The 24,930-nt window shown below is 37.1% G+C and overlaps 1 protein-coding gene and 1 pseudogene across 1 annotated transcript in view; one reads left to right on the plus strand and one right to left on the minus strand.

Annotated features, from left to right (window-relative positions):
- Positions 1-24,930, minus strand: part of Luzp2 (leucine zipper protein 2) — a 372,256-nt gene that overhangs the window by 121,193 nt on the left and 226,133 nt on the right. The gene's annotated exons all lie outside the window — the stretch shown is intronic.
- LOC116894752 lies at positions 20,132-20,971 on the plus strand (annotated as a pseudogene).

Here is a 24,930-nt window from a genome sequence, read left to right on the forward strand (position 1 = left end):
AATTTTGCATTTAAGAACATTCAGTTTATCTGTGCGCCATGTGAAATATTTTCAATTTTGGAATTTGGAATACTTTTATTTATTGGATGGATGTCTCTAATCCCCAAATCCCCAAATCTCAAACAGTCTGTCAGATTTCAGAACATGTAGGTTTGGGATGTTTGGATTAGATGGCTAAATATATACTCTCTCTCTCTCTCTTTCTCTCTCTCTCTCTCTCTCACACACACACACACACACACACACACACACACACACACACACTGGAAAGTACAATGTAGACATTTAATATGAACAGAGGGAAACTGTCAAAGGCCACCTGAGATGTTAATAGGAAAGGGTGTAGCAGTGCCTGGCTTTGGAAGAACATGGAGAAAGGCTCTTACCTTCCCTTCAATCATCACACATCCTATTGGTGCTCCAAAAGAAGGTGCAACAACCTGATTTCCTCTATATTCTACTTTTAAATCACGATTTACTGTGTACTTATGAATAAATTTAAGAGACCAAATGTTTGTATGCACACAGTTATTTAGATTCTAAACCAATGCTTAGGTGATGGCAGTTTATTCTGCCTTGGAAGTGAGAAAATTAATTGTGTCTGCTGGGTTGACTTTCATTGTCAGACTGACCCGGTGAGCCTATGAGACTCCATCGAGAAAAGTTTAACTGAGGGAGGAAGATTCCTCCCTCAATATGTCGTCTCTTGAATATAGTCAGCACTGTCTCAAGGGCTGGAGCATTAGACCACCAGCATCCGTCTCTCTGGTCCCTGGCTGTGAAAGCAATGTGATAAACTGCTGTATATTCTTCGCACAGGGACTTTTCCACTATGTAGAACTGTTCCCTCAATCTGGGAGCCAAAATAAACACTTCCTTCCTTAAATTGCTTTTTTCTCAGCTGTTGATCCCAGCAGCATGAGAAGTAACCAATACTTAGAGTCAATAAGCATTAACAAAAGCAAAGTGTATATATCTAATCAATACAAAGAGCTTTTCAAATTAAATGAGCCAGGCTAATCATGTTTTCAGCAGTTTTCAAATGTAAAGGGGAAAGTGGGTAGAAAGCTTTTTGAAACTGTAAAAGTGTATGGGCCAAAGGTGTTAGTGTAGTCGAGCTTGTTCTGACTTCCAGAACTGTGAATGTCACTACCCCACTGGACACAGACTATAAAGTGATACTTGTCCCGGCATAAGACCTATTTACAGTATCTACACTTTATCCCTTACATGATGTATATAAAGCAAGGGACATAGAGAAGCCAGAAGGCAAACTCTCGCTTCAAAAATGTACTCAGCAGATACCCCCATGTGGGATTTTACATAAATCTATAATTATTTTAATATCACATTTTATTTCTGGATTTATTTTAATTGTCATTTAATCATGTCTATCTGGGTAGCACAGGTTGACATTTTAATACATGTATGCCACTTTGAGTGATCTGTTTCACAAGTGGAATTTGGCCATTTTAACATGGAAGGTAAAAGTGTTTTGTTTATTTATCTGAACCTGTTTTCATGACAAAGCATGACAATTTTGGAACACACGTGCTCATTTTCATGACTGTCAGTTATTTCTATCTTGAAAAATACAACTTATGAGGCAGCCTAAACCAGTCCATTTATGATGTTGTCTGATTATAATATCATTGCCTGGTTATAGTGAAGGGTTTGAGAGACAAGAATCGCTGAAGAGAATCTGAGGAGTTCTTAGGTTGCTGTTTACTCTTTCCTACTAATACCAAATAAAGATGAGAACCCATTACTGTAGCTGCCCAGAGACAAGGCTAAGGACACTGGCTGTCTGAGACCGATTTATCAGAAACAGAAAAGGGGGACTTAGCTCCAGTGCGAACACTGATCGGCATCTCCAGAAAAAAGCAAAACCAAATACATCGTTTGTCGTTCTTACTCATTTACTGGACTCTGGCTCTATTCGTTCTTGAAAACAAGAAACTTTATGAATGAGCAGGTAGGTATAGCAGAATCTCCAGCTTTTACAGATCATCCGTGCTGTGATTAATTCCTTTCAGTTGTTGAGTATTTTAGTTAAGCACCATGCCACATTTTCGATTTCTTTTCTTGTGTTTGTTGACATTTTGTGCACTTTTACTTTTAGGCTATTATGAACGAAATGCTGACATGAGGATTGATGTACAATCCTGTGCAGGACACGAGTTTCAATAACTGTTGCACATATAACTGGTATAATCGTGGGCCTTCCAGTTTAACAAGTCGAGGAAAGGCCAAACTGTTCTTTAGTCTTATTTATTAGTTGAATTCTTTTCCATTGTGGTTGAGTGAAGGTTCCAGCTTCCTAGCTTTGCTCTTGGTGGTATTTTTGTCTATTTAAAGTTAGTCATCTTATGGTTGTGAAATGCTTCCTCAGTATTTTCCCTCAAGTATTTCATATTTTGGCACCGATGTTGACAACTCTGTCATATTTTGCTTAACTTTTATAATTGGTCCAGACTGTTGGTTGGATGTATGTCCTTACAGAGGATGAATGTGTAAGTCAAGTACAGTGAATAATGAGCCATCGTTTGTCAAAAGAGCATCTGCCTATGTAAGTACTGTGCAATCCCCTTGACGTCATGGTTCTCAAAACGAGTTACCGTTTGCCACTGTTCAAATGTGACTATGCAAGTCGTATAATATTAGAACACACCAAAATCTATACTAAAATTATTTCATTTAATTTGTTGTAGAATAAAATTGGTATATTTTTAATTTAGTATTTTAAAAACAAGAGAGTCTCTGGACATTTCTTTCCAATCAACATTTACCTAATATACAGGTATCGAACTTAATAAAATACCTAGAGTGTGTCAGATCCCCTTGTTAGCTGAATAAGGAAAAATGAAATACTGAACAGTGAGTGGGAGGATTGGGAGAATAGATATGGAATTCAAGAAAACTAGCTATGTGTGATCAAAGAATCTAAGATCAATAATAATAGTATAAGGCCAGTGTTCTAAAAATAATAAAAAAGTATAATTTGTTATAATCAACAGAGTTCTATTTCATTCTACATTAATTATGTTTCATTAGTGTTGCATATAGAGATTCTATTAGTGCAATTTAACGAATGATTGTATCGTGTTAAAGTATCCTTTGTTGTAGGTGACCCATAAGTGAAGTATGCCTTCTGAGTGATCAAAAGAGTACTTTTTCTCCAACATTGTCTAATTAACTGGAAGAAAATGAAGGAAGATAACAACATCACTGTGCATTGTAACAAGCTACAGAAATGAGATTGTGTCTACCATTGTTTGCATGTACTATGTGCAGTAAAACTCTGCATTGTGAATCAGAGTTAGACAAGTCAATAAACGGCAGAAAATTAGAAAGTTAGAGACCACCCAAAAGCTGTAAGAGAGAACTTCTTCATATTGCTTTTGGAATTAAATGTTTGTTTTTGTTCAATTCTACTACCTCAGATCTTTCATTGCCTTCATGATTCTCCTTTGCAGAGTGGCTCCTTCCATACAGGCCCTGTGGTAATCCACACAGATGGGTTATGGGGGAAGCCTGAATCTAGGGTTTTCCAGCTCTCAGTGGATTTAAAAAAAATAATCAAACATTTGCTAACAACAATTTTATTTTTCCAAATGTTCCTGCTCAGTTAGACCTATAGGAAAAGTTGATATCATTTTACATTTTACTTTTTCTAGGTTTGATGGAGGCTACTGCTTAGAAATATTTTCCACCAGTGGAAAAAAAAAGTACATCTAAGTTATCTGTTTACCTAGGAAATCATTATGCTCTTTGAAAACAGTTTTGTTGTTCAAACTGGAAGGCATCCGTCAGTATATTAGTTTTGATTTATCAAGATAAACATGAAAGACATAAATGTAATTATGCTTTCTATTCTGGGAAGGTAATAATGTTTAGATAACAACATTCAGTTTCAGAAAGACCAAAGAGGGTTTTTAAAAGCCACACCCTAGGTGCAGTCTCAATAATACCTGGAGAGGACACTCTCAGAACAGTAGGCAAAGCCAACTTGAATACGTAATAAGTGGGAATGTGAATATTATTTTTCTGGGAAAATTTCTAGTCATTGGTTTATTCCCCCTAGGAAGAATGATGAGATCATATGTGATTAGTGGACTTGAAAGGCCGGAGTTAGAGGGTACTTCAGTGGAGGCAAATATAAAACTACAGAATCTAACCAATGAGACATGAACATTTTAAATGTAATGTGAATTTGAACTTAAGAAGAATAAGATAAAACACAATGAATGGTCAGGAACGAGGTCTGGACAGGGTCATCAGTCAAAAGCTGTGCTAAGTGGAATTCAAATCAACTCCTTTTCTGATTGCACCAAAATAGAAAAATTAATTGTGGATTTTAATCAAGTGTTCAAATGATGGCCAAGACCATAAATCAGAGAAGCCAGAATATAAATTGTTATTATTGATTTAAATGACACAATAGATCTAAAAGATTCGGTGCCCCAATCATTTAAAAAACAATAACAACAACCAATAAGAGGCTTCTGGTGCCAGGACAGAATTACATTCAACTGAGTTGTTAGCCAAGGGATCCCATGAAAATTCCCCCAAACAACCCAGGCCATTGCTAAGACAGTGGATTCCTCTCTGCAAACGGACAGGGGAGGCCCCATTGCCCAGACTCGCACTCTTACCACTCATTAAACATGGAAAAGTTGAGCCATTGCCTACATGGAATCTTCATCCCTATGTTCTAGTGGTTTTGGTTCAGAAAGGTTCTCTTTTGGTTACCAAAAAAGAAACATAAATACCAAATCAAGCACAGAATTCTCAATCCGTGTTTCCTGTAAAATGAGCTACAGGAATGGTAGCACAAAGCTTGTAGGAGTAACTAATAATGGGCAGCACTGGGCATCCATGGGTCTGCACCAAGTATTTTTATGCTGCTCCTGAGTATGTGAACGAGTGGGTTTCTGATTCTTGTGCCTGTTCTTGGGAATCTTTTCCTTTTTTTGGCTGCCTTATTCAGATTCAATGTGATGGTTTTATTTCATCTCCTATTTTATTCTGTCATGTCTTGTTGTAGTCTCTTAGAAGCCTATCATTTTCTAATGGGAGACAGAAAAGTAGGGGATCCCAAGGGTAGAGCATGTGGAAAGAAATTAGAGCAGCAGAGGGAGGGTAAACTGTAATCAGGATATATTGGATGAGAAAAGAATATTTTCAATAAGACAAAAAGAGAAAATGAAAAAAAAAGAAAGAAACTTTTTCTCATCATAATTGGAATGGGACTTTTTATGGATCTCAATGAAGATAATTTGACTACTAGGAAATAAGATGTTATGGATCTATGAGTCTGTAAAGAATTAATGAAAAATGAAGTTAAAGTTAATTGTTTATTCTAGAAAACATAATAGTCAACTATCAAATGACTATTATGTACTGCATTTATTACTACATACAAATTGATACACACACACACACACGCACGCACGCACGCACGCACGCACACACACACGCACGCACGCACGCACAGGTGTACATATACAAGCTATATCTAGCCTGCTCTCATTCTACAAGCTGATTATCTGATTGGGCATGAAAACAAATATGCATGGACTATTCTTTTTAAATATTTTCCTCTTCCTGTTTTTTTTCTCTTACCATTCTTTTTTACCTACTTCCTTTCTATAAAAACCTGCTCACAGTATTACTATAGGTGGGCTGATGTGATCTATGTAAGTGAATCTAAAGACTTGGACAACAGGTATTTTATACAGCTGTACAGAAAAAGAAATATTATGTTCATTCTGGAATATTTGTAGTCAACTGAAGGTCAGTTCTTGCTTCTTTCTATGTCTTCTATGGTAAGGGGGAAAGAAAACCTGAGTCACGTTCCTCAGTATGATCATAGGTGTTGATATTGTGCTGGTTAGTTTCACGTCAACTGGACGCAAGTCATTTGAGAAGAGGGAACCTGAATTAATGAAATGTCTGTGTAAAATCAGGCTGCAAGCAGCAAGCCTGTCAGGTGTTTTCTTAGTTAATTATTGATGTAGGAAAACCTAGCTCACCATGGGTAATGCCATCCATGGGCCTGGATTCAGTAAGAAAGCAGGCTGAGCAAACTAGTAAATCTATGGCCATTGCTTCAGCTCCGGCTTTCAGGTTCTAGTCCTGCTTGGGTTACTTTCTTCAGTGATGGACTATCATGCAGAAGTATATATCTTTTTACCCTTTAAATATAAGCTTATAAGCCCTTCTCTCTCCAAGTTGCTTTGGTCATGATGTTTCATCATAATACAGTAACCCAAACTAAGACAAGTCTTGTCTTCGTATCTCTACTCTCCTGGCCTTGTTTGACTGAATTACTTTAGAAAGACATTATCTTCTCATGTCATCCCCCTGCAGCTAGGGCCACACATAGGAATTTCAGAGACATAGAACAGCAGCATAATGTCTCACTTACAAGTGATTTCTGAAATGTTGTATTCTGCCATTAAGAACAAACAATGGCACCTTACATCTAATGACAGTTTTGGAATAAATAATACATGATTGCATTTAATCAGTATTGACTTAGGTCCTGTAAACCCCTGGTTAGTCTGCAAGATTATTGAGTTTTGGTTAGTTTTAAAATAACATTTAGCTAGCAAATTTCTTATTCTTGAAAAATATAATTATGTAGAGTTCCCAGGGATTAAAATACCAATTAAAGAGTACACATGGAGGAATCCATGACTCCAGCTACATATGTACCTGAGGATGGCCTTATCTGACATCAGTGGGAGGGCAGGCCCTTGGTCCAGTGAAGGTTCAATGCCCTAGTTTTGGAGAATGCTTGGGAAATGAGTTGGGAGTGAGTGGGTGGGGGAACACTCTGATAGAAGCAGAGGGAGAGGATGGAATGGGGGTTTGTGGAGGGGAAATAAGGAAAGTTGATAACATTTGAAATGTAAATAAATAAAATAACCAATAAAAATAAAATAAAATAATAAATAATTTATATATTTAGAGAACATAGGATAAACCTTGACCTAAATAATAGGCTACTAGAGATAGAATTTTTCTGAAGCCATTCATTTGGTCTTTTGACAGACTTTGAAATAAATCACTTAACAATAATTTCAAACTATATGACCTTTTCCAGAAACTTGTAGATATTTCAAAAATAATATTGAATAATTGAACTGGATTGCCGGATATCATGATTGACCTTTACCCAGAGCAATGTTACAGGTTTATGCTGTAGAGAAAGCTTTGACTTGTAATGGTTCTAAACTATTTGGGTCTACTCATATTTCTGCTTATTATTTTGAATTTTGTCTTATATTGAAGCAGGATTTCATGCAATACATCTCAAAGTGGCAGAAACTTGCTGTGTATCTATCTCTCATCTTGAAATCCTGATCTCTATTTAAAAATTACTGTTTTAAACTTAAGAAGCAGGGGGATAGACATAAGAAGAATTCAAGAGAAAAATATTAACTGATTATGAGAAACATCATAAAATGCACCCAGTCTACGTATTTGAGATATTAACCTTTGGTGAATTAAAAATAAGTTGGTATTTAAATACAGGCAGAGGAAGCAGTTGCTACTCCTACCATGATTCAAGGTGCCATCCCTTTTAGAAGTGTTTGCTGTCTTCATTTCCTTTATGGCCTTTAAAAGTAGGACAGTGAACTACTTTTCTTCCTCTTCTGTGATAAAATATGACAGAATATTTGGCGTGATATTTGAGCCAACACTTTATATATAGAAATTTCAGAGCATGGATTCCATCCAGAAATATTCTAATTATATTAATTGACTATGTCATCAGAAGCAAGCATGAGAAGCCATTTCATTTGCATTCTGACCTACTCTCCTTTTGAGTCTTTATCTGGATCATAAAAGACCAGAGAAAGAGAGACAGTTATGGTTTGACTGTCGCACAAATGCACCTCAGAGTTTTCAATCTTAAAATCTTTGCCACTATCACAAGAATTCATATTGATTTTAAAAGAAGTGTGGTTTAATGGTGCAATGCCAATGAGCAGACAGGTCATGAAAAAGCTTCCTTCAGGAGTCTTGCAATGGTCATTTAGCAGTGGCAAAATACCCCCATGGAGATAGAAGCCTAAGATTGATATTTTCATCAATATTGAATTGCAACACATCAAATATCAGTAGTATATGTGATCTGGGACATTAATGATTCATAATCTGACTTTATTTATTTATTTGAAACCATCTTAATATAATATGAATCTCTATAGACTAGAAGTTTTTGGCTTCTTAATTAAATGGCTTAATTAAATAGCTACTGGTGGAAATCTATTAATAAAGAATAGAATATATTCAAAAATAATATTGACTGAATGTCCATGAATAGAAAAGAAAGAAAATTGTGTTTGGAATAAATGTTCTCACAGTTGGAGAAAAACACTCAGACAGGTCTGTTTCTAACCTAAGTCAGAGTCTACTTGAACTTTATCATTTTGTTTTTCTATTTTTATTTTTCTCAGGACAGGATTTCCTATATCTCAGGGTAGAGGCAGACTGGTTATGTAGCCAACTCTAGTCTTGATTTCTGGTCTTCCTGTCTCCACATTACAAATGCTCGATTACAAGTACTATCATATCAGGCTTATAGGCTAATTAATTATTTTGAAGAATATGTACAAAATAGAAAAATTAGATATGAAGTCTCAGATATTGCAAATTTGGAGAAAGAGTTACTCTTGAAATGTAACCTATAGCACAATTTCCTCATATTTATAATTATGATTTCAATTCTTTCATAGTGCTATAGTTAAAATAGAGTCAGTACTAAATACAGAAAAAATAAATCCTCAGCTACAAACAGGACCCATGCAGGCAAGATACAGTGATGTGAAAGAAAAGTGATTTTTAATTTGGGATAAAAGCCCCTGCTCTGTGAAAAAAAAAAACTCAAAATGCCCAAAACAAAGTGAAAGCCTTTCATTTTCATCATTAAAAATTTCAGAACAGGTAGTAAACTTTTCAGCAGTCCTAAAATCTCTTTGCTCCAAAAACCCCTAATCTACTGTCTCAGAGACACGCCCAAATCCTTTGTCAGTAACACAGTATCACTGGTCTCAAAATTTTATAAATTTCCTAAAATGTTTACCCACTTCAAAACGCATTAAAGTACCCACTCCTTCATACTGATATTTGTAAGAATATAGCAAAAGAATATAAATGGTATAACCAATTTACACCTTATCAAATTCTGTAAAATATAGGGAATTGCCACCAATATTTACACCAACTTAATTTTTCTCTACGATAAAGCAAGTAGAGAATAATGTTCCTGAGGTTTGTGGGTGTGAGACATATATGGTCTAACCATCTTGATTGCACTAAATACCAGCAGCATGGACACTGAAGATTGTCACGCCTTAAGTTGACAAGGGTGACCTTGAACTCCAGTCCTTCCTACCAGCACTCCTCAATTCCTGGGCATCAGACATGCACTTCCACACCTGATTTAATTACTTTGGAAATATTTCTTTGCTATTCACAGTTTCACTATGAGGATCAACACAGATGCTCTGAGACCCAATTAGAAAGGAACAGTGAAAGAAATATAAAGATACTAAGAAAACATAATCACAGATGTTAAAATTATCCAAATTGCAAATTATTCAGTCTTAAAGAAAATAACAAGATCTGTCTTGATGGAGATAGACAAAGACATGACATGAATTGAAACAGTTCATAAGAACGGAAATTCCAAATTCTCTCTGCCCTTAATACCTGCATCATTCATTATAAAAGTTCACAATGAATTTCGTAAACCTGGAAATTCTCAGTGAATTTCCAGGAGGGAAGATTTTTACCTAGGAGACATAAATTTTCCACAAGTCATTTTAAAATTATTCATTTCATCTATAGCGTATTTCTCATTCTAGATGTTGATAATGAGTGTTGAAGCATTTCTCTACTTCAGGGCTCAGAAAATTCTTGAAAAAAAGGCTCTAAACCGCACCCCTCAATCTCTCTCTCTCTCTCTCTCTCTCTCTCTCTCTCTCTCTCTCTCTCTCTCTGTGTGTGTGTGTGTGTGTGTGTAGTTTGTATGGTGTTGTGCTGAATGAACATGTTGTCAATCTGCCTCCTAAATATTTATGTTTATGTTTATACCAATACAGCAGTTCTTCCCCAGCCTTGGTCAGAACAACTTCTTTTCGCAGTAAACCAAAGGTAAGACAGTCTTGTTGGTGGGCAAGGTGCTGAGTATGAATGACAGTTAGGTGTTTGGCACACAGGAGGATATCCATTTCATCTCTTTCAAAATCCAGGAAACATTTCAGAAGAAGAAGAATGTAAAAGATGAATAATTTGGTGTTTTGAAATGAGAATATATCCATTGTATCCTGTGAACTCACAGTAACTGTGCACAATACCTGAATAAGACTTGACTCACCATTTTTTCTAACATTGGTAGGTGAAGGGATCATAGGGTCTGTCCTTTTCCTGGAGAGTTTGCAAGGCTGATGGCTATGGGTTAAGGTGAATAGTTTCCTTCAGTGGGTTAGACACTGAGAAGCCATCTATGCTCTAGTGGCCCTAATTAATCTCTGTTGGCCATGAAAGCAAACCAAACCAAATAAACATAATAGTGGGAGAGAGATGTTAGAAGTTGCAGAGGAACTTGGGAAAGTATGAAGAGGGATAGAAAAAGGGCTGAGACACTACCTAAAGACTATACATGGACTGACCCTGGACTCTGACCTCATAGGTAGCATTGAATATCCTAGTAAGAGCACCAGTGGAAGGGGAAGCCCTGGGTCCTGCTAAGACTGAACCCCCAGTGAACTAGATTGTTGGGGGGAGGGTGGCAATGGGGGGAGGGTGGGGAGGGGAACACCCATAAAGAAGGGGAGGGGAAAGGATTAGGGGAATGTTTGCCTGGAAACCGGGAAAGGGAATAACACTCGAAATGTAAATAAGAAATACTCAAGTTAATAAAAAAAAAAACTAAAATAATAAATAAATAAATAAAAAAGAAAAAAAAAGAAAAAGGGCTGAGAGCTGAATATGACCAAAGTATATTTGTGCACACACAAAACTGTCAAATAATCACTTTAAAAGTAATTATGCTCGCTGAGTTATATATGTTCAAAATATCTACAGAACAACTTCATTACACATCACATGAACCTAAGAAGCTCAACCATTGTTTATATGTCTAAATACCTTATTAAATACAATTTAGCATCTGGTTAAATGACGTTTTGTACTGTCAAACCTGAAAAGTATAAAACTAATAAAAGTGACTCATATAAACGTATTGAAATTTACCACATGTCAGTAAAGTGTCAATAAAAGAAGAAAAGATAAGTCAAAGGCACACTACAGGGATGGGCGTTGAAGGGACTTTACCTGCCATTCATGAAATATTCAAACTCTGACCGTAGGTGGTTATTGTTATTATTGTTTTATTGCTATATATATTATATGTGATGGCAGGGAATTGAGGATAAAATTGGGAATCTTTTGAGACGTTCCAGCCTGCTAAGGGGGATATTATCAACACAGAATAAACATTAAATAAAGGAAAAAGCTCTGATATATCACTAATGCCTCATTTTGGACCACATTTCCCTTTCCTATATGTTCCCCAAATGTTCTTTAGTATGAAAAGTTCCAAATGAAAACTGTACTTGTTTCTTTACTGTCTTTCAGTTATTCTAACCTGTTTTGTGGTTTTTCTTTGTCTATGATGCATTTGAAGTTCACAAATCAGTTATTTTATAGGATGGTTCTTTTTGTGACTTTTTATATATTTCATTTTAATATGACTAAACTCTTCAATTTAGAAAGATTTATTCCATAGCTAATGCCGTGTTTTTCTTATATATCCCTTCAAATAAACATTACATTGATTGACTCTTTTACTGCGAGTTAGGAAAAAATTGTGTTCTGGCTTTAACGGTAATGAAATTAGGTGCTGGTAGATAACTGGTAATAAAGGTTGGGCCTTAAGGCCAGAATTATTAACCTTAAGAGAAAGACGGAGGACTTTGATAACTCTCCTTAATGGTTAGTGTTAATTGTAAATGTGAAAGAACCCAGAGAATCATAGATTATGGGCTTCTGAACATGCTTGTCAAGAATCATTGCTTTAACTGAAGTAAGAAAACATAGCCATTGTTCTTGGCGCTGTTCCCTGGCTGAGATCCTATAGTGTATAACCTGAGAAAGAAAGCTGGGCAACAGCAAACGTCATTATCTGTTTCCCATTCTGGATTTGATGTGACCAGCTACTTAAGCTCCTACCGCATTGACGTGGTGAACTGTACCCTAGAACCATGCTCCTTAGTAAACACTATCTCTTTATACTTTCGTCAGGGTATTTTATCTCAGGAACAAGATGAAAATAAGACACTCATTACTAGGTTTGACCCATTTAAGCACGAAATGGTAACCTGTCCCTCTGCAGAACAAGACAGGAAGCAGACAGACACACAGGACACCCACCAGAAAAAACGAGAATCTTTTTGGGTCTTCCCTTCCCGAAAATGATGGTAAATGCATCTGCAGTGTAGCACCAGCCTGACCTGAGGCAATGGGAATATGTCACTCTGTCACTTTTTATTTAGTTAGCATTCTGTGGCATGTGTCTCTACCGCAAGCTTACTTTTTATTATTAGTAAACGCCATAGGTCATAGATACTGTATGGAGATACGGTTCTGGACCAGACAAGCATTTTAATCTTCACATTTCCTTGCTCCCTCTTTTCTTTCCTTTGAGCCTCGGTACCTTTTTATATATTTTAGGATTTCGTATTTACTAATTTTAATACAGGTTTGTTATTTAACATATAATTATTCAGCACTATCCTATTTGTTTGATGATTAGCTCTCCTTGGAGTTTGGTAGACAGCTTCTTCATATGGTTGTTTCCTTTTTCCTTTTTTAAAATTTTGTAACCCCAATTTCAGTATTAAAATCTCTGGCTGCTACGAGATCTTATCTGCAATACTGGTTGCTGTGATGTCACAGCTACAACACTGCTTATCTTAAACATCAGTAATCGAATACTATTGTTTGACACTCAAATCCTATCTGAAGATCAACATGACCTAATTAAGTTTTTTATTCATTTTTATTCATTTTAAGATTATATTATCATCACATAATTTCCCTTTCCCTTCCCGTCTTTTAAACTGCACCATATAATTCCTCTTGCTCTCTTTCAATTTATGGCCTCGTTTTCATTAATTATTTTTATACCCAGATAGATATAATCTACGCAGTATTCATGAATGACCATTTGGATGACCATTTGGTATTCAATAACCAATTGGTATGTTCATCCCTGGATAAGATTATTTCTACCACTCCCAATATTCCTCAGAGTCCCGTAGTTCATTATGCTGGCCTGAGGCTTTATCAGCTTTTCTCCATCCGTGTTGGGATGTTTATAGTTCTCCTTGTTCAGCTCATTTGTAGGCAGTTGGTTTGATGAGATTTTTATGAGTGTAGTTTCTGACCTTACTAGGAGACAGTTTCACAGCAAACACCCTGATTCTCTGGCATTTACAATCTTCCCATCTCTTTTTCAATGTCCCATGAATGTTAGGAGCGGAAGCTGCTTCGTAGATGTATCTATAGGACCGGAACACACAACTCTGCATTTTGATTGGTTGTTATTTTCTGTAATAGTCTTCCTCTCTCAGAAAGAAACAGAAAAGTTTCCTAGATGAGGGCTGAGAACTATACATATTGGGTTACTTCCTGGGGAAGGATGGCTCTTTTTATTCTTTATTCAGAATTCACTCATCAATTTTCTATACCTTCTTGATATACCACGGAAGTGGTTTTAAAAAAATATAAAGAATGTAGTATGATGTATTTTATTTTAATCTTCACTTTCAATAAATATTAATAAAACAAGCCTTACTGAACAATAAAGATTTAAAAGATATAAAGATTTCTCTCTGCATTAAGAATTTAGAGCAATGAGATTTTTATTGACAAAGATAACAGTTGCAATGTTCTTTCTGGCTATGAACATGCTGTGTAATGAACAGAGCATGAAAAAATTTGGTAAAGATCCATGAACTCTTGGCTCTGTAAACTTACACAAATCGTTCTTTTCTACACAAGGATCACTTTACTGATCTAAGCGGTAGAATGTCTGAATTGACAAGAAATGTGCATTGCAACTTAAAGCGTATTTCAGCACAACGAAACACAATTAAAACTAATTATTACAAGTGGAGGAACTTGTAAGAACCATGCATATGTTGTATTAATATGAAAACACTATTTCTGTTTCTTAAGGCAACACATCCCAGAAATATTTCTGTTTAGGAGCCAGAAGAAAAATGTGAATGCAGTAGCTACTTCTACTTGCTCATGATCACAGAGGGAAGAAGTTTGATATTTTGCACATTCAAAGTCTGTTCTCACTTTTTCATGCTTTGCCTAGTGGAATCAAGTCTGTGAATGTGGGGAAGGAGCTTTTTAATATGGATGTCTGAGACTTGGAACTAGAAAATCCGATTTGATTTATTATGATCCAGAATAAATCCCAGGAACGAGCAGGTTAAACCTCACCCTAAGAGATTCTAAGTAATAGACAAGATTGGAACACTTATAGAAAACATCTTCATGCATCTTGGTCTCTGGGGAAGTATTTCAACATCATACTGCAGAATGATGAAAGTGAAATATATTTTTAAATGAAATAAGTAATAATTTAGAAACCAAATGCCTCCAGAACAATAAAACTATGAATATTTTAATTCTAGCAATCATATTGTTTTGTTGTTGGCCATCTTTCCCACATTTTTCTTGTCCTGTCATTATTTTTTCCCCATCTCTTTAGTTTGAGTGTTTGGTAGAAATGCGGCACAATCCAGAAGAGGACAAAATCCTTCCAGAATTGGGCATCTTCCTTTACTAATTAGTTAAAATTTGTTCTGGGTGTTTCTATGCTATGTTTTCAGTCTTCATGTCATGGGTAGCATGGCACAATTGTGGTGAATTGTTACAGATTTTACTGGGTCCCTTCTTTCGATGTGCTACTCACAGCGTCATAAGACCTAAGGTATGTGACTTGTGGGAACTAACTATGGCCCCCAAGTCGAAGGTTTTCCTCTGATCTGCTCTGCACACAGGATTCCAAGTTACAAGAGAAGCATATCATTTTGTTTATAAGTATGCATATTTTCATAGAAATCATTGTAATGGGTGAAACATTCATCTAATCAATAACGTCTTCTTTCAAGCAGAACATGCTTTGTAAGCACTGTTGTAGACACTTTTGAAATTTCTCTTTCAAAGCTTATAACTGGAACTTTGTAAAACACAATCATATTCTAATTTCAATACTTAGTAATTATACATGAAACATTGTTTGTCTGAAGTGCTGCCTAATCTTCAGTTGATAAGAGTCTTAATGATTTTGCATAATATGGAAGTTTAGCAAATTTTCTAATTTATCTTGATTTAATGCTCAGTGAAAGATAGAATGGATCTTTAACAACACATTAAAGGAAACTGTGTTTGGGTGTGCTACTTTAGCTCATGTTTACAAAAAAGATCCTTTGAAAAACACACTGAAGCTACTAGAGAAAGGGGGAGAATATACAGTTCTTATAAATGTTATTTTATTGTCATAAAGTAACATCAGTCTTCACATAGAAAGGCAAGGTGATTTATGTATCACTTTACAGCTCTTTTGGTAGAGTGAGGGTCAGGAATCTTACAAAGGATACCGAGTTATTTGATAAATATAAACTGTCAAGTGTGAGCATTAAAATGTTGAAGGTGAATTCTCATTCATTCCATTCAGTTTGTATTCAGGGTCATTTTCTCAATGAATTTCTTCACTGTATGGTTAGATTTGTATTACCTTTTATTATACTACAATCAATAAGATTTCTGCTTGTTTTTAATAATTATATTGAGTTAAAAACCACACACACATACACCTACATACATACATACATACATAACACACACATATGCATCACAATAAACAGAGAAAGAGGTCGTGGGTTTGAAGAATGGAGAGGGACATATGTGAGGATCTAGGGGGAGGAAAAGGGAGAAATGTGGTAACTATACCATAATCTTAAAAATTAAAAGAATATAAAAGCTCTTGGAATGGGGATGATTGCTCATTAGTTAAACAAACAAATGCTCTTGCTGAAGATCTCTGTGTTATCCACAGTATCCATATTGTGTATGTTCCAACTGTCTTTAATTCCAAGGAACCTAACATCTGATCTGTGTAGCCACTTGCACTCCAGTGTACATCCTCACATCCATATAAAAACACAAATACATAATTAAAAATAAAGGTTATAAAGCAAGTTCCCAGAGGTTACAGAATAAATTTTCCTTGGGTATTTGTGTCTGTTTGATCTGGCTATAACGCATTTTCTCAATTAGTGATTGATGGCGGAATGTGTAGCACGTTGTGGATAGCGCCTTCCTGGCTTGGTAGTCCTGGGAAGAAAGCAGACTGATCAAACCACAGAGAGTTAACCAGTAAGCAGCACCCTTTATGGCCTCTGCATCAGCTTCTGCCTCTATGTTCCTGTCTTGTTTTGTTCCTGTCCTGACTTTGTATTTGTGATGAACAGCAATGTGAAAGTGTAAGCCAAATAAACCCTTTTCCCCCTATTTGAATTTTAGGTCATGGTATTTTGTTGCAGCATTAGACACTATAACAAGGACTTTGTTTATAATTTCTTTATTCTTGAAAAATGTATACTTGTATATAGTGAAACATGACCCATTTCCCCTCCCAACTTTCTCATGTTCACCTCAATTTATTTTACAACCAATTTCATGTTTTTTAATCCCAGTTAAAAATCATTTACTACCAACTAAGTCAAGTCAGTGCTGTGCTTCTGTTGTATCATACAATTCTTACTAGTAGTCCCGGTCTCAGCAGCTATCAGATGCCAGCAGCTGCTTAGTCAGGGCTGGGTTGGGAATACATCTTCCTCATATATTATAGAATTTTGGCTGGCTTGCCCTGCTGTAGATTTAGTACAGAGAACCACAGCTCTGCATTTCCTTGCCCCCTGTCAGGTTTGCTCTTTTAGTTCTTCACTTCTTCACTTGTATTGTGAGGTCTCTCTGCTCACCTCTGATCCTCTTTCTATGGGAATAAAACTGTTGGCAGTGTTTTGGTTTCTTTGTTTTGTTTTTGTTTTTGTTTTTAACCTAGCGGTTGGTTAGATCTCACTGCAGGAAACTAGCACCCCCCCCCCCTTCAGACCAGGGTCTGTTCTCTTCCTCTGATTTGAAATCGCATCCCAGGATTCCTCATTCTGTCTTCCTCCTACAGAGACCACAGAACTCTGCTGTCTTACTGCTCTCTATTCATTATAAACCTAAGCGGAAAGCTGTGCACAGCACACCAATACCAAGCCTAAAGCAAACTGACATTTTTAAAATGATCCTCTTTACTCTGACCTCCATGCAATATCCTACCAGTTCAGCTTGGCCACTCATGGGGAGTGGCCTCCCATTCACCTCTCCTCCATAAAAAAAACATAGAAACGTCCATTTTAAACCTTGTTACATGCTCAAACCACCTTGCATAGAACTTACTTGCATAGAACCACCTGAGGCTTGCAGAAATGCACCAAATTCAGGCAACAAGGTAAGTGATATCAATAGCCATATTCCTAACACAAGCAGGGTACAAGTGCAAAGCATCTAAAATGCTTGACATCAATAACCAGGATAATAAAGATTACACCCATTACTGATCAAAAAATTATTATTCCATGCAGGTTTTGTCCTAAATCTGCATGGAAATTTTTGCATTTGTATTTTTAGCGGAGTGATAATCACAGCAAACTTTATTTTCAGTGGGTAAGTGTATAGAGAGACATTCTAATGAAGAGAAATATTAGTGGTAAAATTCAAAGCTACCTGAAGCAGGCTCTAAATGGCTTGCTGCTTTAACCTCTGAATAAATAAAACTTTTGCTGTAATGACATATAATAAAAGTGCTCTCTCATTGTATCAGATTAAATCCAACTGCAATCAGGTAGAAGCATAGAAATACATAAATGCATAGATTATTATTCGAGTTCTTGTGAGAGGATTAAGTTTAGTGTTTGACCTTCATCAAAACAAGTCATCAGGAGAATGCTTTTGCTTGTTTTGTTTTGTTTCTTTTTCTGTTTTTCTAGTTCTCTTGCTTTTGAAACATCTTTTTAAAATGTGTTATCTGTGTGTCTCTAAGTATGATTCCATATGTGTGGAACTAAATCTACAGACCTCAGATCTGGAGAAACTTTGGATGTTCCTCAGACCATTTTGTCCATGAAAGGATCTCTGTGGGGTTCTACTGTAGGTGACAGAGTGGCCATGCATGGCTTCCTTCTTTGTTTATCTCGCAATAAAGCTTGACTCTCCAATGACAGTTATCAAGAATAATATACAGACCAAAGCTTTCAAATATAACTAATATATGTAAGAATGAACTTCTAAATACAGATAGATAGCCTCTGATCACATAAGATATTCAGAGGCAGCTCCATAAACTATGGGTACTTTAAAAATGTTTTAAACTAAGATATAATTACATTGCATTCCACTCTTTCCTTTTTTCCTCCATACTTTTCCAAACACTGCCCCTTGCTTACTTACCTTTGACATCTATTTGCACACAGACACATACAAAGACACTGCACACACAAAGACACATACACACACAAAGACACATACACACACAAAGACACATAGAGATAGACATAGACACACACTTCTAAATATATTAATATACTCTGCCTAGTCTGTAAAAGTTACGTGTGTGTGTGTGTGTGTGTGTGTGTGTGTGTGTGTGTGTGTGTGTGTGTTTGATTTCAGTGCTGACCATTGGTATCAGATAACTAATTAGGGAAAGGAAAAGAATAGGGTCTCAGCATTTCTTAGTTCTCCCACAGATCATTGTCTAGGGCTAACTTCCCATGAGGTTTTCCTTTTGTGTATTAGCCTATATTTTGTTGTTTTGTTTGTTCAGTTCTTGCTTATGTAGCCATGCTGATGAGACTTAATGGCTATAGCTTCTCTGACATTTCTAGGAGACAAAATGTCACCCCGTGATCTCATTTTCACCTATTTTTCAGCCCAGTTTGTTGACATGCTCTTGTTCTCTGACATAATCATTCTTCACTGCAATAATTTCTTTCTCTGCAGTGCTCACTCTAGCTATAAGATATTTATGTGTAATGTGCTCCAAGTGTATTGTGCTATGGCATTATTTCTTTCAACACTTAGATCTGATTTTATTGACAGATGATTAAATGGTATGGATGATTTGTTTCCACTCATTTCTTGAAAAAACAGTGCTTCTAAACAGAATGTTTTATGTCACTTTAAGTGCTTCTATATATTGATATCTCCATTTATTTTGTGTTGAGTATTGTAGAATACTGTCTAAATAGGACATATCTTTGTGGTCATGGTCACACCTTTCCTGGTTTTTATATTTCTACCTTAAGTAAAACAATTTATTTTATAATTGTTTACTATATCTGAGTAACCACCCCTACATCTATGGCTCAGGGAACATCAGAAGAGGAAGAGTGGAAAGATTGTAAGAGAAAAGAAATACAAGGAAATCTATTATAAAACAGTCTCCCCTAGAAACAGCTAAATAAAAAGTCCAGAACAGTAACAATATCAATGGACATATTACCATGGAAGAGGAAAATTTTGTTGAGGGCCCATTCCTTTTAAAAGAATTATGTGCAACTTATATATGGTGGGAGAGAGAGAATAAACTTCACCCAGGGATAAACCCCCTTATTGGTTATCTAATATTAAACTGGTAAGCCCTGTAATCGTACATACAGAAACAACAAAAACAGTTTCAGTATGTTGTACTTTTGTGTGTGTGTGTGTGTGTGTGTGTGTGTGTGTGTGTTACCCATACATGTGTGTTACCCAAGTAATCAAAGAGAAAGAGGCTATCGGTTTGAGAATGGGGTTGTAGTATGGGCTAGAGAGAGGAAAGAGAAAGAGAGAGTGATTTAATTCTATTTTAAATAAAATGTATGAGCAGAGAGCAGACCCCAGAGAGCCCTGAGAGCCTCACTGCCTCTGCAGGCCTAGTCACAATCACACCCACGAGGAGTTGCAGCCATCGCCACAGGCCCCATTCACCATCACAACCACCATGAGCAGCGAGGCCAAGACTCAGCAGCTGCTGTCCTCAGCGACCGCCAACATGCCTATCTCCACAGGAAGCAGTGCAGGTGTCAAGCGCCGCAGGAACAAGAAAGTCATCTCACCAAAGATTTGGGAAACAATAAAATGGTTCAATCTAAGGAACAAATATGGTTTTATCAACAGGAATGACACCAAAGAAGACGTATTTGTACACCAGATTGCCGTAAAGAATAACCCCAGGAAGTACCTTCGCAGTGTAGGAGATGGAGAGACGGAGTTTGATGTTGAAGGAGAAAAGGATGCGGAGGCAAGAAATGTTACAGGCCGTGGTGGAATTCCAGTTCAAGGCAGTAAATACTCAGCAGACCTTACCATTATAGACGCTATCCACATGGTAGGCGTCCTCTATGCAGTTATCAGAAAAATTATCAGAATAGTGAGAGTGGGGAAAAGAATGAGGGATCGGAAAGCTCTCCTGAAGGCCAGGCCAAACAACTCCAGCCCTATCGCTGGCAAAGGTTCTCACCTTATTACATGTGAAGACCCTAGGCTCGTGGACCACAGTATTCCAACCCCCTGTGCAAGGAGAAGTGATGGAGGACGCTGACAGCCAGGGTGAAGGAGAGCAAGGTAGACCAGTGAGACAGAATATGTATCAGGGTTAGAGAATGTGTTACACAGGTGCTCTCCACACCAAAGACAGCAGAGAGAGGATGGCAATGAAGAGGACAAAGAAAATCAAACAGAGTCCCAGAGAACTCTGAATGACAGCATGGCAAACAGACAAAAGCAGTCAATCCGCCAGCTGGGATTTCAACCAATCCGAGGCAGAGCAGAGCAGGGCTGAGTAAATACCAGTTTAGCAACTCTACCATCATCCGGTTTTGTCATTCAGCAAGAAAAAATGAATATGAAATGCCAGCAATAAGAAATGAACAAAGGTGCTTTCCCGCTGTCTCTTCTATTAGTTTCAGTGTATCTGGTTTTATGAGGAGGTCCTTGATCCACTTGGATTTGAGCTTTGCACAAGGAGATAGGAATAGATCTAGTGATTTGTATTCTTCTGCAAGGTGAACACCAGTTGAACCAGCATCATTTGTTGAAAATGTTGTTTTTTTCCCGGATGTTTTTGGCTCCTTTGTCAAAGATCAAGTGACCAGGGTGTGTGGGTTCATTTCTGGGTCTTCAATTCTATCCCATTGATCTATCTGCCTGTCTCTGTACCAATACCATATAGTTTTTTTTTTTTTTAATCATGATTGCTTGTAATACAGCTTGAGGTCAGGAAAAGTGATTCTCCCAGAAGTTCTTTTATTTTTGAGGATAGTTTTCTCTATCCTGGGTTTTATTTTTTGGTGTTGTTCCAAATGAATTTGCAAATTGCTCTTTCTAACTCTATGAAGAATTGAGTTGGAACTTTGATGGGGATTGCATTGAATCTGTAGATTGCTTTCAGTAAGATGGCTATTTTTACTATATTAATTCTGCCAATCCATGAGCATGGGAGATCTTTCCATCTTCTGAGATCTTTGGTATTTTGTTCTTCAGAGACTTGAAGTTCTGGACATACAAATCTTTCATTTGCTTGGTTAGAGTCACACCAAGGTATTTATATTATTTGTGACTATTGTGAAGGGTGTAATTTCCCTATTTACTTTCTTAGCCTCTTTATCCTTTGAGTAGAGGAAGGCTACTGACTTGTTTGAGTTAATTTTATATCCAGCCACTTTGCTGAAGTTGTTTTTCAGCTGTAGAAATTGTCTGGTGGAATTTTTGGGGTCACTTAAGTATACTATCATATTATCTTCAAATAGTGATATTTTGACTTCTTCCTTTCCAATTCATATCCCTTTGACCTCCTTTTGTTGTATAAGATTTTTACCAATCCTACATCAAATAGAGGGCTAATATCTGATATCTACAAACATCTCAAGAAGTTAGACTCCAGAGAACCAAATAACCCTATTAAAAAAGTGGGTACAGAGCTAAACAAAAAATTTTCAACTGAGGAACATTCAATGGCCATGAAGCACCTAAAGAAATGTTCAACATCCATAGTCATCAGGGAAATGCAAATCAAAACAATCCTGAGATTCCACCTAACATCAGTCAGAATGGCTAAGATCAAAAACTCAGGTGACAGCAGCTGCTGGCAAGGAAGTGGAGAAAGGAGCACTCCTCCATTGTTGGTGGGATTGCAAGCTGGTACAACCATTCTAGAAGTCAGTCTGGTGTTTCCTCAGAAAATTGGACATAGTACTACCTGAGGACCCAGCTATACCACTCCTGGGCATATACCCAAAAGAGTCTCCAACCTATAATAAAGAGACATGCTTCACTATGCTCATAGCAGCCTTATTTATAATGGCCAGAAGCTGGAAAGAACCCAGATATCTTTCAACAGGGGAATGGATGCAGAAAATATGGTACATTTACATAATGGAGTAATACTCAGCTATTAAAAACAATGACTTCATGAAATTCTTAGGCAAATGGATGGAACTAGAAAATATCATCTGGAGTGAGGTAACCCAATCACAAAAAATCACACATGGTATATACTCACTGATAAGTGGATATTAGCCCAAAAGCTCAGAATACCCAAGATACAATTTATAGGTCACATGAAACTCAAGAAGAAGGAAGACCAAAGTGTGGATATTTCTGTACTTCTTAGAAGGGGGAAAAATACTCACAGGTGGAAATATGGAGACAAAGTGTGGAGCAGAGAGTGAAGGAAAGGACATCCAGAGAAGGTCCTTATATACAGTCACCAAACCCAGACCCTATTGTTGATGCCAAGAAGTGCATGCTGACAGGAGTCTGATATAGCTGTCTCCTGAGAGTCTTTGCCAGAGCCTGACAAATACAGAGGTGGATGCTCCTAGCCAACCATTGTACTGAGAACTGGGTTCTCAATAGAGAAGTTAGAGAAAGGACTGAAGGACTTGAACATGTTTGCAATCTCACTGGAAGAACAATATCAACCAACCAGACACACCACAGCTCACAGTGACTAAACCACCAACCAAAGAGTACACATGGTCAGACCCATGACTCCAGCTGCATATGTAGCAGAGGATGGCCTTGTTAGGCATCAGTGGGAGGAAAGGTCCTTGGTCCTGTGAAGGCTCGATGCCCCAGTGTAGGGGAATGTCAGGGTGGGGAGGCAGGAGGGATTGGGTGGGTAGGTGGGGAAGCACTCTCACTGAAGCAAGGGGAGGGGGGATGAGATAGGGTGGGTTTCCTGAGGGGAAACAAGGAAAGGGGATAACATTTGAAATGTAAATAAAGAAATATCCAATTAAAAAAGTATTTGAAAGAATTTAATATTTCATCATAGTGAACATTATAAAAAGGAAAAAATGAAAAAAAAAAAGAAATGAAGAAAGTTTAGAGTGAAGACCTTAAGTGTTTGCTTTTTGCCCATTGACCAGATAACTATCTGCATTATTTATGTAGCTTGGGGTTTTTATTATATTTACCAGATGTCTATTTTTGGTAATGACAAACATGTCTTTTTTTTCAAAGGTCTGGTTTTTCTCAGTACACCCTTAATAGTTTAAAAACTGTTTCATATCTGGTAAAATCGAGCTTTTAAAGAACTTTAATTTATAATAAAGTTTACAACTTGATTTTTCAAAAAAGTCAAACTGCAAGCACCTGTTAATAAAGGTCTTAAATAATAAAAAATAAAATGTATTAAAACTACAGAGAACATTTTTAACAGCTCCTATTACTATAGCTACTGCCAATAGTAACTCGTGAGAGTGGCCTTACCACTTGTTTAAAAGGAGATTATGATTGCAGGAAAAATTAAGCCCTAAAAGCACCCAGGAGAAATGTTACATGGTTCTCTGTGAATTAACATTTGGAGGAAGCCCGGTATGCCAAATCGTGTGCCTTCTTTATCATTTCTGATGATATGTGCATATATGATCTCTCAGCTCCCTGCAGATAGTATGGCTTCCCGCTTCATTCAGCTAGAATCTCAGTGGATCCCAGAGACCATCAAATATTCAAAGGATGTGAAACTGTAGTTACGCTGTCCAAGCCTCAGTCGTGTGTTTAACACGAGCTGAGGGAACGTGACATACTTTATACCAAAATAAAATTGTTTCCTAAAACTGTTAGTAGAAATGTTAAATGCATTTTACTGATAGTGGTCCTACACATTTTTTCTAGCCAATACTGAAATTGGTATATATTGAAAACTAGAGTCTGCCCATATGCAGCCACCAAACCCAGACACTTGCTGATGCCAAGAAGTGCTTGCTGACAGGAGCCTGATATGGATGTCTCCTGAGAGGCTCTGTCAGAGCCTTAATGACACAGATGTGGATGCTTGCAGCCAACCATTAGACTGAGCACAGGAACCCCAATGGAGGAGTTAGGTGAAGGACTGAAGGAGCTGAAGGGTTTTGCAACTCCATAGGAAGAACAACAATATCAACCAACTAAACCTGTCAGAGCTCCCAGGAACCAAACCACCAACCAAAGAATGCACATGGAGGGATCCATGGCTCCAGCTGCATATGTAGCAGAGGCTGGCCTTATCTGGCATGGATGGGATGGGAAGCCCTGTGTCCCATGAAGGATGGTGCCCCAGTGTAGGGAAATGCTAAGGTGGGTGGGGGGCATCCTCATGGAGGCAGGGGAGGGTGTAGAATGGAGGGGTGGGAGTTGGGAGGGAAAATGAGAAAGGGAGATAACATTTGGAATGTAAATAAACAAAATAACCAATAAAAAAAGGAAACTAAAGTCTTCTGTGATACTAAACCATTTCAAAAGGTAGGGCAGTCAAGA

The sequence above is a fragment of the Rattus rattus genome, chromosome 2 (assembly GCF_011064425.1).
Source record: "Rattus rattus isolate New Zealand chromosome 2, Rrattus_CSIRO_v1, whole genome shotgun sequence".
In the NCBI taxonomy this organism is placed as follows: Eukaryota; Metazoa; Chordata; class Mammalia; order Rodentia; family Muridae; genus Rattus; species Rattus rattus.